Raw genomic sequence first — 14,101 nt, 5'->3', positions numbered from 1 at the left:
GAAGAGCCAAGGCAACAGCTTTTGCCCCCTTCCCTCTCACAGCACTGACATGCCAGCAGCAGGGGTGCAGGCAGAGGAGAGTTAGTCACAGCAAATTGGTAAAAACATGATTCCCAGAGAAGCGTTTTAATTGAGCAGAGTAGGGCAGGACTGCATTTGCTGAGGCAGCGACAGGGCAGTAGCAGAGATGAAGTCACATTCCCAAATTTCTGGCATCGCTGGGTTTACCTAGTTGTGGTGGTTTTTCCATCTGAATGAAAAAAGTCTTGGTGAGGTGAAGAAAAGGATTCATGGCACTTTTCCAGGTTTTCTATTACTCTGGAAGCCCAGTAAGAAAAGTAATTGGGGTTGGCTTAAGGGTATCCACAAACCTACCTATGCACAAAGAAAATTTCCAGCAACCCTGCAATAAGTTGGTCAAGCTCCAGACTGACTGTGGCTATGAAAGTCTTTAATACCTCTCCCTGCACTGTATATAGCTGGTAGCACCAGAAGAAATATGAGTCCTAGATAAGCTAGCAGGCATGGACACCCTACCTGCACAGATGGATCAGAAGGGTTGAATTACAGAAATGTTACACAGGAAATCTGCAAAATTCAGAAGCAGCTTCAACATCAGGACCCAGAGGGAAATCATGGTATTGGCAGCAGATCGAGGAAGAAGATGGAGGGAAGCACGTGTGGAACAGACTGAGGTTTCTCAGCCACATGGAGTTGAGCTGATAGTTGCATCTCTAGAGGATGTTGAAGATACGGGCTGAGATTTTGTATGGACAGAAAGAGGCAGCACTGGAATGATGAGGGGGAGATTGAGTCATCAGCACAAAATCAGGAGCTGGCTATTTCTTTGCAGAAGAGGTTATTCCCAGGCAAGGCCTGAGGAAAGGAACACGTGAGCCAGAGGTGGGTGTCATCACCACAGAAAGTCAGAGTAGGCAATACCGCATTGCAGCCTTGACCCTGAGTCTTGCTGTTGCTAAATAACCCCAAGCCAAGAACAGCCCGGCATGACCACATCACTCCACCAACAGCGAGTAAAGTCACTGAAGTCTTAGAGCAGACATGCATAATATCACAAAACAATTCACTAAAAGTTCTGGGGGACGATCGCCCCTGAGTGACTGGGTGAACAAATAATAAATTAATAAGAGGAAACAATACTTTGGTGAAAAATTCAACTGCTCAACTTTCTTACTGCTGTAGAAGCAAAACTTAAATCATTGTTTGGACAGTAACAAAGGGTCCTGCTGGTCAACAAGTAGCATGAGAAAAGCCCCAAATGGGTTATTTTGGTTTTGACATGTTACAGAAACAGGATGCAACTTGTTTTGCTTGTTACCTGGCTGACCTATTCCTCAGAATAAAACCAAACAGGTAAAAACAAATTCAACTAACTGAATTAACTAATTGCACCAATACAACCCAGTGAAACCACATCACCTCTGACAGTCCCTGACAACTCTCATGGAGTGCAGAGACACCAGCATCACTGGTGAGATCACACACCTCTCCATCACCTATGTACACCCAGGTGTGACAAATCCCACACCACCCCCATGGGGGAACTTGAGCAAAACCCAGCAGCTGCCACAAATGAAGGTTTTAAGGGCCCAGGCAAACTGGCAGTGGCTCAGCTGCTGCTGGACCCAGCCTGGGTATTGGAAGTTGAGGGGAGCTCTGTATTCAGAGACATCTCAGTGCACCCTTTGGCTCACAGCATGTTTGGATAGCAAGCACAGCAGTGCTAATTTAAGTTATTTAGCCTCTCTCAGTCCACTATTAACTGTTACCGAATCACTTTGAAGAAAAAAATCTTCCTTTGACTTCAGAGGATTCCAGATCAAACCCCATTAATGCTTTAACTTCTAGATGGAGAGGTTCTGAAATCAAAAACACAGGTTGACATGAAATTCCTGGATCTTTTTGTATTTTCTATATTATCTTTTCTCAGTTGGAATAACCCAGGATGCCTGTGGCAAATATTTGTTCATTCATTCCCCTTCAGTTTCTTTGTGAAATACCAAATCTTCTAAGAACATTTTCCACGACACTGATCAAAAGTATCATTAATGAAGAACACCATTTGATAGAACATGTTCATAAAACACACTTTTTCCCCTAACAAGACTCTCCAAGATCAGGAGCTCAGCAACAAAAATGCCCCTAACAGCCCTCCCATGCGCAAAGCATCGTAACTGGAGGGAAAGGCACCAAAAAGGCTGTGGGACAGGAATCGCGCGCCTGCTTTCCGGTGCCTGCGTGGCCAGAGTAACCACACACCCTGCCGTACAGTATTGTCATCCCCAGTAGCAGGCCTTAAGCTTTGTACCAAGCTTGCAAAGCCTCAGGACTGAAGAAGCGGAAACATGGGAGGCAGCAGAGGCGCATGCAGGTATGGAGTGATCCGCACAGGGGACCCACAACTATAAACAACTCCTTAATGGTCAGTTAAAGAAATGCGGACATGGAGCTAGGCAAAGTCGGTCTTAAACGTGACAGAGAGCAGAGAAGCAGAATCAAGTATATGAAAAGGCCACTGCAAATGATAAATTTAGACATAATACAGCTGCAGACCATGAAGAAATCCGCAATTGTGTAAAGAAACGGCCTCAAGAGGACCTTAGAGCAAGCAAACCAAAGTCACCACCAAGAACACCATACTCTTACCAAAGGCCTCAGATGCTGACAATTTGCTGTAACATGCCTCATTGGTACCAGAATGAAACCACCAACCTTAAGAACCAGGGGAGCAAGGCAGGGGTGAGCATAACACACCCCAAGCCCCCCGCTCCCGCCCAAAAAAAGGGGTAGAAGCCAAGTGCATGCATAAACATTTTAATTGCATTATTTCCTTTTTCTGTAACTGCCTATCTTGTCTAATATTTATTAAATTATGATACTGTATATACTTGCAATATATTCCTGGTGTTACTTCTGCATAAAGTGAGCTTCCATTTTGCCCATAAAGATTTCGATCATAACATTAGCAGCATTAATTTCCGAGTGAAAAGGGGCTTCGCACAAGTTGTCATCTCTGTATTGTTTAATGGGATTTGGTGACTGCTTTCCCTCTGACTGGGCTTTCCTATGGAGGGGACGCTGCCAGCTGCAGCCAGTGTTGCTCACTCCCCATCTGCTCTCTCTGAAGAGACCTCCGCAAAGACACCGTGAGAAACCCTCGGTTCCTCTGCTGAAGCCACAAACTGATTTTCTGTTCCACCGAGTGCCGTAACGCCACGGGAAGGGCCCTGCAGGCATGTCTCGGTGGCAGTGTCCCCTGTCCCACAGCACCATCTCGTGGTAGGCTGCTGGTGGATTTTTTCCAAACTCCAAAACCACCAACCTGGATTAAACCCACCTCCAAGAGTCCTGTCACTCTTCCCACAACTTCAAATCCCTGCCAGAAGCTGCCATGGCACAGCAGGACCAGCGCTGCCGCTTTGCAGGGCTTGCACTGCCTCCGGAGTGCCACTAAAACAGCAAGGAGTGACAGGGAGCCCCACCATTAGTTTATTTTTCCAGGAGGAAGCAAAGCATCCTGCATCACACTGCAAAAGCCATGCCCTTTAAAGTGCTGCTCAGAGCAGGAGAAGAAGTGCAGAAACTATTTAGCCCATCTATAAAATGCCCTATTGCAATCCTCTTTCCTTCACAGAAGGCTTTCAAGTGATGCCTGTTCAGCTTGCAGGACATGATCAGTGGAAGAAAGAGACTACACAAGGCCTCACCTTATGTGGTCATGTCCAGTATTTGCCAAAGCCTTCAACCCCCCAGCTGCAACCACCTTCCTCAAGCTCCAGTCAAATATCCCCGAGTAGTCTCCCCAGACAAAGCCGTAAAGAGATTTCAGAAAAACCTCTCTTTGGGCAGTCGGGGAGATCTTACAGTGGACCCAAAAGCCTACATCTTAGGGATATAAGTCTGGACCAGAGGAATTTTCCACCTCCAGAAAATGTTGATATTTGTGGTTCTGTTGCTTGGAGGCTGTCACTGAAGCGGGCCAGCTGTTGCTTTAGTGATTACCCCGATATTTAGAATATTTCCCACCAGAGGCCTGCTATATGCCAAGGAAGAGGAGAACCAGACTCAGTGGATGCAGGGTCCTGGCCGGAGGCTGTGCCACGCTCAGACTTGGGGCCCATGCTTCCTCCTCAGTTTTCCTGCAGCACATGTAGGAGGGTGGAATTAGCATCCCTCGGATAAAAATCTGAAAGTTCTTGACCTATTTTCTGCCTAGTTTTATGAAAAAAAAAACAACCCATGACTTCTGTCTTAGAAGCCTGCCTGCAGCTGCAAATGATTTGGTGGGATTCAGGGAAAACCAGAGGAAACAGCACTCCCAAGCCTGGGTTCTGCAGGCCACCAGCTGGGTCCTACAGTGAGGCACGGTGACACCCGATGCTTTCCACCTTCCAAAAAAAAGATCACCCGTGGCATCTTAATAGCACTGCTTTTCCCGATGGGCATCCACACTAACTCCCCTCCCCACAGAAACATCTTCTGCTGCCTTTTTAGTAAAAATATCACCCTTCTTAACCAGCACTCCAGTGAGAAAATAGTAGGAGTAGCAAACAGCTGCTATCTGCTACAAACATTGGACATAAAGCATATCAAATTAGCTCTACAACTCAGTAGCTAATGCTCATACCTACACAACTCAGCAGCACATCGCCCTCAGCCACGTGCTGGGAATCCCATTTGGAAAGCAGCAGTCTGCCCGCGACGGCAGGCGACCCAGCTGTTTGGCTGCATCTCCCACACGCGTACCCAAAACTAGAGTTTAGCCTCCAGCTTGCAACTGTAGGAGCTCAGCGCTTCCCATTTCTTTAGATACCAGCCCTAAAGGGTTATTAATGTGCTCGATTTTTACTAGCACATTGGAAATGTGGTGTGTCAGGCATCCATTAAGCTTTCAGGTATCCTGCTGAGCTAACATCCAGGCTGATTTATTTTTCCAAACAAAGCAAGTGAGACCTTTGCGATGGGGAAAGCACTGTGCTCGCTGGTCCCACAGCCCGTACCAGGTACGGGCAACAGGGGAAGCACCTCCATCTGCCAATTTAGACCTCTGAGGGGAAAAACCAGCAGTCAGAGGAGTTTGCAGTGGTTTTATCCATCCTCACCTTCTTCACTTGATGATCTTTGCACTGCAGTGACTCACAACCACTGCAAGTCCAGCTCTGTGGAGCTCAGCAGGGAAGAAACTGAGGTTCACCCTACTGCTTTGTCCATCTCCTTAATGAACCAGCCCTTGCAGTAAAGTTCTATTATTTCATGTCCCAGAGCCTGTTTTGCACAGATTTTCTTCTCAGGCATGAGCATTTTATGCTCCCTCCCACGCAGGAACAGCTGACCTGCCTGTACAGGGAGTCAGCTGCAAGATTAAACCTCCCAAGACATTCTGAGAGCCCACTCTCATGGACTTTCTCTAACATTTATTAACCTCTTTATCATACTATCAGCCCATCATCTCCTAGTGCTTCCACACCTCAAATCCCCAGTATATTCAAGCCTCTCCATTTCTTGTTTTGGGAGAAAAGTGGCTAAGAGGCAAAGATGGAAAGGATTTGCTATCAGCATCCAGACCTTTTGGAATTCAAGCCCAACAAGGAAAAGATTCAATCACATTTCAAGATCTGCCATGGTTGGGTGGGAGACCAAAATTTCTACGTAGACTGTGGGACTTGCTTAGAGCTTTATAGCAGAGGCAAGATCAGAGGTCAGCCCCTCTCCTTCAGAAGCACAAATTCTCAGCAATTAAACTGAAATAAGTTTTCCATTAATGAGCAGTAATTAGGGCTGCTGCTCAGAGCCAAGCAACTCCAATTCCATCCAAAGGTGGTAGCTGTGCTCTTGTGCACTGGCCAACTCATTACAGGGGCTTTATTTGCCCTTCAGTGGAGGCAGCACCGAAGGCACCTTACCTCATCTCTCCTCTGTCACCAACATCACCATAACATTTCCCACAGTGCACAGAAAGCGTGCCAGGCACATAGGGTAGAGCAACATAGCTGAGACAGGCCATCTCAGGCTTAGGCTATTAAGCAGGCTGAGAATCTACATTATATTAAGTATTTCTTATTCAATATGGTTCTTTTTCACAGCATCTTCTACTTAAAAGTTGATTTGAATTTACTGATACTGCATGTTCTGAAGGCTTTACAATACCTAAATCTCAAACAAAAAATCCCATTTTGTTCAAGCTCTCAAGAAAAAGTGATGCCTGTGTAAGTTTTATTTCTGAAGAGGGACTCCTCCAAAGAAATCCTGACTCCCCTATTTAATACTGACCTGATAGAAAGCTGCTCAACTTGGAAAAGAGAACCCTAGAGCATGGGCCAAAGAGGTACAGCAGCATTTCTAGCACAGCTCCTGCAGGGTTGCAGTACCCACCTGCTACAGACAAGAGGGAAAAGAGGCACAACTCAAATTGCTGAAGATGGAGCCTTTTTCATACTCTGAATGCAGGCACTTTTGCACACTGAGGCTGTTCAAAACTTGAATTCAGGGGGATTTTGTAAGTGGGCCATTCCCTTTTGGCTGAACCAAATCCCCTTGAACTTTGAGGGCTTGGTCTCTGCACTGGCTGTCCTCTGGATTTTGCAGCCTGAGCTTCACTCTGCTAATTACAGGTAGTCTTTAAACAGCACATGAAATAGTTATGAAAGATGAGGAAGACATGGTAAATCTAGGGCATAAGGGATGGAGTGGTGAAAGGCTCCCTCACTTGATCAAAGAGGCCACCTTATCATATTTAAAATTTAAAACTCATTAAAAGGTATTAGCATGCTTTTCACATACTGCCAGTTGTCTTACACGCGGACACCCCCAATCCTCTTCTTCCTTGCAGGAACCTGCATTCCCTTCAGGCCTTTGTTCCAGCCCTCTTCCCTTCCCACAAGAGGGCAGAAAGTTTCTTCATCGAGGCTGATCACCAACAGGTGCCTGAGCAAACAGCTTCACACAGGAAGGTGTGAGCAGCCAGCCAACATTAGCACAACAGGCCCCAGGCACAGAGGAACATGCAGAACCATTTGCTGCTTCTTCCAAACCCTTAGATTTTGTATCCAGATTTTCCCTAGGGGAAGGTCATAGCAAGCAAGATTTCTGGTCAACCAAGCTAACGCCAAGCCAAGGCAAGCAGGATCAGCTGCCCAAGGATACACACCACAGCCATGAGCCAGAGCCACAGGGGACAGACCCCAGCGTGCCATGGGGCTCACTAAATAGGGGAGCAGCAGCACAGCAACCACTGAAAGCTTCCCATCAAGGGCTATACCTCCCTCTAGGAAAAATGCTCCTTGCAAGGCAGCTCTTCTCTGGGGCTTTCCCCTCCTAACAGAAGTAATGCCAGCACACACCTCCTCAGGGCTAGCAGCCACACTTAGCAGCTACAAACATTTCCTCTGTATTCAAAGGTGGCTGTTCACAAGCCAGCTACCAGAGCCATTACAACAGATGTCACACTTACTGTTTCCTAGGAGGACAGCAGAAGTAGACTGCAACGAAAATTCCCAACAGCAATATTATCAAAAATTATAAGAAAGACAGACTGCCCTAAAAGTCCTACAGCTGAAAACTAAGAGAAGCCTGGGTCTGAGCTTAAATAGAGCTCCAGGACCATGGGTGGAGGGTTTGAGTGGGGTCCCAGGTGAGGCCTATCAGGGGTTCAGGCTTATTAGTGCACTCAGGGCACCCTATTGGTAGCTGGTTAAGCAGAGATGCTGCTTAGATGAGTTGGGTCCACAGGATGAGCTCCTTCTAGCTCAGCTGGTAGCAAATATTGGCTAATATGTATTGGGAGACACAAAGGATAAGGTTAAACATGCGTGATGTTTCTCCTATGTGTTCACTTGCTCTCTCTATCCCGCTACTAAATGTTAGCCTGATACTGCCTATTTTTAAAGCTACAAAATGTGGTTTTAGTCTCTTTTAGGAGACCTTCCCTAGGAAAAGCATTGATGGCTTTTGTAACTCTCTTCCTTAGCACTCTTTAAGGCCTGCCCTGGGCTTCTGGCTACAAAGCCTTCTTTAAAGGCTAGGTGCAAATATAGTTGGGCTTGCACTGGGGTCAAAGCGTCAAGCTCTGAACACTGCTATGGCTTCAGGCTTTGGGCTTCTTTTCTTTTCCTTTCTACAAATATATCTTTTTAAAAGCTAGATATTTGTACTGCAGAGTTCTTAAAATACAATTTGTGGTCAGCACATCAATGTATTTGTCCAACCCTGTAACTTTTTATACAGCAGGAGTTGATAGTTTCTCAGTGGTCAAGTCAAGAAATGGGAAGAATTTGTTTAGGCTTTTCCATAAGCCTCTGGTTGAACGCTGGAGTTGCTGTCCATCTGTCCCTCCCCAGCTTGGACCCATAGTTCAACATCTTTAGTTGTCTTTGGTAGCTGTAGGGGAGATGGACTAGTGCTCACACCTGTGCTCTCAGCTCACCATTTGGGCTGCCCTGTCCGGGTTTTACACTTGTAATGATGCTAAATGTTCTGCTGGATATCCATTTAAAAAAAAAAAATAATTAGCATCCCTTAAATATCAGCCTAGACTTTGCAACGTCACTGTTTCCCTGGCACATCCCCATCAGTGAGATGGGAGCAAAAGGAAGGCTTTCTGGCTTGCTAGCATGTTGCGGTAGTGCCCCAGACGGGACGCTAGTGCTCTGGGCAGTGCTTTAGCAGGGACCCTGCCCCTCCCTGCTCCCAGGGGAAAGGCACGAAAGCACCGAAGGCATCAGGCACGGGGATGCAAAATACAAACAAAAAAGCTGGGTGAAGACTGAAGCAACTTTGCATCGCACGTATGTACAAATCTAAACATAATAACGTTTGTGTGTGTGACGATGTACGGAAGTACTCCTGGCTCTGCAGGCAGAGTTTCGTTTCCGAAGCCTGTTTTTAAGGAGCTGGTGGCGCGGCCGGGGAGCTGCTCTCCTTGCGGCGCTGCGAGCCCCAAAGGCAACTGCGCTGCTTCCCGCGGTCACCAGATGGCAACGCGGCCACGGCCAGCAGCCCGGAGAGAAACGGGGCACAAAGCACCCGTTCGGGTGTTTGTTGCAGAACTCTGTGCTTGCGAAGGACCTTGCTTTGCTTTGGGCTTTTGGGGTGCGGACTCATGGGTGGGATGTCCTTGCCCCTGCCCTAAGCAGAGCAGCTCCTGTGAAGCTGAGCTGGGGAGCGGGCAGCCTGGGAGATGCCCTTAGCACCTCAGAGGGCCGCTCTGATGCCCGAAATCTCCATGGCTGTTCCTGGATGTAGGTACCCATCTCCAGCCTGGGAGAGCCAGGCTGCCTGCTGGGGTCCTGTGTCACAGCGCAGCGGCACATCCCCTGGTGCCCACGGGGGAAACGCGGGTGAGATGTTTTGAGCACTGTGGTGGGTTTCTGAAGCAAATTTCTCCCTGTTGCTGCTCACAAACACCCCCATCCTGCCACACTGCAGTGTCACCAGTGCTGGGGACAGCCAGGCTGGGGGACTCGGTGTGCTGCCTGTATCTAGCCCAGGACCTGACCTTACGCTCCTGCGCTGCTGCCGTGGTAGAGCCAGAATGCTCAGCGTGTGGGCGAGGAAAGCTGTGCAAGGGGAGTGCAGCCTGGATCTGAGCGTGGTGGCTGAGTACCCCAAGAGCAAGACCCCCCTCCCTCCAAAAGCATCTCCTGAGATCACTGCTGCAGAGAGAGGGGGAGCACTGAGGCAGCAGCAAAACAGCCCAGAGCCCCCCTGGACAATGCTTTAAGGGGAGGAGAGGCTGGGGAGGCCAGGCTGAGGCTCTGTGCAGCTCTGGGACCTGCACCAGGGGCAGGATGAGGAACCATGGGCATCACCAGTGATGACAGGAGAGCATGACCTGCAAAATCCACAATACCAGAAGGTGGGATTGGCTCAGGGAGAGGCTGGGGGGCTTGTGGCCAGGCTCAGCTGGTGCCAGACCAGTGAATGCTGCAGCTGCAGCAACCCTGACACTGGTTGGTGCAGGAGTGGGTGCAGCTTGGGGACAGGGGAGGGGAGTCCAGGGTGTGTCCTGTGTTCTGTTCATCTTTGCATTTTTTAACACCTTACTGCAGGTCAGTGAGATGCTGGTGGTGTGCCATGGAAACCGGGTGTAGTTCTGATCCCAGGGTACCCTCAGCAACTGGGGGGGCTGCTCTGACACCCTTCCTGGACCCAGGGCCCCCATCTCCCATTAGCCATTCCAGTGGGCAGCGCCATCGTGCTTCACCATACAATGCTGTGCTGGCACCACGTCTGCTTACAGGATGCGGCTGACGCCACAGATGTTTGGATGCTTGGCTCTTACTTGGTCTTCCTCCTTCTTCTTGTGGGATCCAAGCTGTTGGTGCAGGTAGGCACTGCTTCCCACCCTGCTGATGCTGGGTGGAGAGAGCTAGGGTTTGGGATGCGGCTCAGGGCTCTGCAGAGGCTCGGGCTGGTGGGTGCGGGAGTGCCTGGAGCCTGCGGAACTGCTCTCTAGGCCTAACACCAGAGTCCTCACCTGGCACGGGACAGCAGATCCCCAACCTGGGTACCTTCCCCGGGGCAGATCAGCCCCTCTCTTCTGCCTAGCCAGAGGTTTTTGCTGGCATCCCTCAGGCTGCAGCAAATTTGGGAGAAAACTGTATCATTTCTGCTGGGAAAGGTGGAAAACCGAGGCAGCCCCGTTGCTATGGTTGCCACAGACCGTCCTTGATGCAACATCATGTCAAGCAGCTCTGCAAGCGGATGTGCCGCAGCTGGAAAGCAAAGCGATTCCCCCAGGTGAGAGCATAGCATGGCAGGCTACACACACTGTCCCCTCTGCTCCCATAGCCTCCCCTGGGACGCCGGCTGTGCCCTTGGCTGCATGCCCCCACCTTTGTCCCTATCCAGGACCCTTCCCGGCAGCAGAAATCCCATCAGTGAAAGCAGCGCTGGGGAGGGGAAAGCATGGCACTTACACTAAGAAATGCATGCAGGTGTTTAAAAATAACACTATCAGAATATTTGTCATTCAAATAGTGTGTGTGCATATATAAAGTGCTTAATATCAGATTCAAACGTTTGAACAAGGGGATGCTGAATATTGGCTAAGCATTACAACCATTTCTAAATCTTTTTCCCCTAAGAAATTATAGGATGATCAATTTATGGGGTTTTCTCAGCTTTGGTCAACATGGTTTTGGCCAGCATGTAGGTTCACTGGGTCTTGCTGCCCCTTTGGAGGCTGAGGGCTCAGGCTCTGCCTCCTGCCACTCCCCAGGGCTTGCTGCTCTTTGCTTTGTAGCTCTTTGCTACAAGGTTTTTAGCATCTTGACCCAAAATGCACCTGACAGCCTCATCAGAGGTCTGGAGCGAAGCCAGTGCTGCCACCGAGAGCCAGAGGGGAAGGAGCAAAGAGGGAGCAGAGCCCGGGGCCTGATCCAGAAATGTGTTCACGTGTGAAGACCTGCTGCTGCTTCCTGGTGCTCACCTGGGCTCTGCCCTTTGCACTTAGGACACATATTTAGGGATATGTCCCCCTGAATCCCTGGTGTGCTTCTGCCCTCGTCCACACCAGGCACGGTGGGACTGACTCCGCTACAACCCCTGTGAGGTGGTGGCTGGGATCTGCAGGGTTGGTGACCCCGTGCCAGGAGCCAGCACCCACCAGGGACCCTGCGTGGTGCAGCAGGGCTATACTCCCTCTGGACACCTCATCTGTGTCCCCTCTCCCAGGCTCTGGTGGCCCCTGGGAGGGCTGGGGCACTCCTGCCTTGTCCGAGCCCTTCCTCCAGTGGCGCAGACACTGATGAGCAGACCTTTCCCCCTGCGCTGCTCAGGGATGTGCCGAATCCTGGCTCCGGCTGGCTGCCAGCCAGACCTGCTGAGGGCCCAGGGGGCCGGTTAAGCTCATTGCTTTTCTTTCAGAGGCTTCAGAAAGCCGCCCGCCCGCATTTAATTCAAATTTATTGAATAATTCTCCTGGGAACAGCTAGTTCAAGACCAGCCGCTACAACAGACCATCGATGAGATCAGTTGGCACGGCCCCAGCCATGGAGGGCTCTGTGTCCTCCAGCGCATCTCAGTGGCCGTGCCAAGGGGATGGTGAGCGCAGGACCAGGCACCTGGCCCAGGGCGACGTTGGCTTAGCTCTAAACCTGGCTGCCTGCACTGCCTCCAGCCCCAGGGGATATTCTGAGGTCTGTTAATATCCCTCCTGCTTCCACCCCAAACCTGCTTCTGCCTTTGAACAGTTGTCCCCCAGGCAGCGGTCCCAGAATGGGGTTGGCTCAGCCCTCACCTGCCTACAAAGCCTGTTGCCAGCTCGCTGTACTGCAAACCTTTCATGCAGCAAGCCTGCAACTGGATGCACGTGCACCACTGGATGCACACCCTACTGTGATGAGATTCATGTCCATCATTGGGTGCAAGAACCTGAGGCCACCTGGACTGGAGTGGGGACAAGCCAGACCCAGGTTACAAGTGCAGGGATGTGACCCCAGCTCCAGCAAATGGGCGGTGGGAGATGCGACCAGCCAGATCCTGGGAGAAGGGGTTTCCTGAGGGAGATTGCTCTCCAGGAAAGCCATTTCACTCTGTGCTCAGCCCTGATTAACTTTGGGGCACACGTGCCTCATCCTTATGGCATCCTTGGGGCTGTCCCCAAGGATGGTGAGGCTGGGGACAGGCTGCCTCCATCCCTCACTCCCCTGCTGCTGAGCGGCTCCACGAGGGCAGCCCACAGCATGCCTTGTGTTACGCAATTCACCGCTGCTCAGAGGAAAAATAATGATCTTCATTAATGAGCACAGCACTTGTCGGTCAGGGCCTGATGTCCCGCACAGGGGCATGTGCAGTCATGCAGCAGGGCTGAATCATAACTCCGCTAACGATGCTGCAAGGCCCATGTGGAGAGCAACCTTCCCGTTAGCTCTGGGCATGTGTTGCTTTGCGGCACGTACAGAAAGGCAGCTCCATGCCGCCCTCAGTCCATCCCTCGTGCCCCGAGCTGTGGGATGGGCCTTGCAACTGTTCAACCTGCTTTCCAGCAAGGTGTGGGATCAGGTGATGTGCCAGAGCCTGGAAAACAGCATCTGGCTGCGATTCAGCAGGAGTGCCCAGGGACCTTGCCCCAGTGCAGTGGCTGTGCTGCAGCATGGGGCCAGGGCACTGAGCCCTCCTCACCTTCCTGGGGTCCCTTATTCCACCCACTTCCCCCTTGTCACGGCCATTAGCTGTTGACCAGCTGTAGCCACCACCTAGGGATTTGTAGAGCCGCAGGAGACGCTCAACAAGCCGTGGCCAGAGGCACCCACCTGATTTATGGCGCTTGGTCAGGCGACAAGCGGCGTGGAGCTATTTCTGCAATAAAAGCCTGGGTTTGTTGTACAATCCTGGTTTTCCTATGCCGGATGCACGGCTTGTTTAGGGAAGAGCAGAGGTTGCAATCCCGCCCTGTGTCCCAGAGGGTGCCCAGTGCTTCAGTAGGCCCCCCAGGGAGGGCAGGGGGCCATGTGTTGAGCAGGAAGGGGCGTCAAGAAATGCCCTAATAAACACCACCTGTGTTTGTCTCAGGCAGAAGCTGTCCGAGATGTGTGGTGGGGTCTGTACCTCGGCCAGGCTGGGGTTTGCTACTGGAGAAACGAAGCTGTTGCTTTGGGGTTGTGCTGCCTAGCATTAAAAGCCGAATCTGAGCAGCATGGGGGTACGGGGGCTCTGCACGAGGCGGCAGAGCACTGCTTCCCGCTGTGAGGCCGCGGCCGGCCGTGCTGCCGCGGGGGGCAGGCACGGAGGAGCATTTTTCAAACCCAGCTTTCGGCTGCTTGCAGTGGTTTTGGGGCTGGGTTGTTAACGTATGAGAGACGTGGGCTGGTGGGTGGGAGCAGACTCGCACTGGCGCTAGCGGCTTCCCCCCGGAGAGGCACTCAGAGGGGCTGTGCATGCCCTGACAGCTTGGCAGGCAGCTGGAGCTGGCCCTGGGCAGTGTGGCAGGGGGCCCCAGGGGACCCCCACCCATGGGGGTGCCTCAGGAAATCATTACCAAGAGGGGCCCCGGGGACCTCCCATTCACGGGGGACATGGGGGACCTCTGCCTCCAGGGACGCCCTGCATTTACAGTGGTGCTCTGGAGGACCCCCACCCA

Source organism: Phalacrocorax aristotelis, chromosome 13 (genome assembly GCF_949628215.1).
Source record: "Phalacrocorax aristotelis chromosome 13, bGulAri2.1, whole genome shotgun sequence".
NCBI lineage: Eukaryota > Metazoa > Chordata > Aves > Suliformes > Phalacrocoracidae > Phalacrocorax > Phalacrocorax aristotelis.
This window is presented reverse-complemented; position numbering follows the sequence as displayed.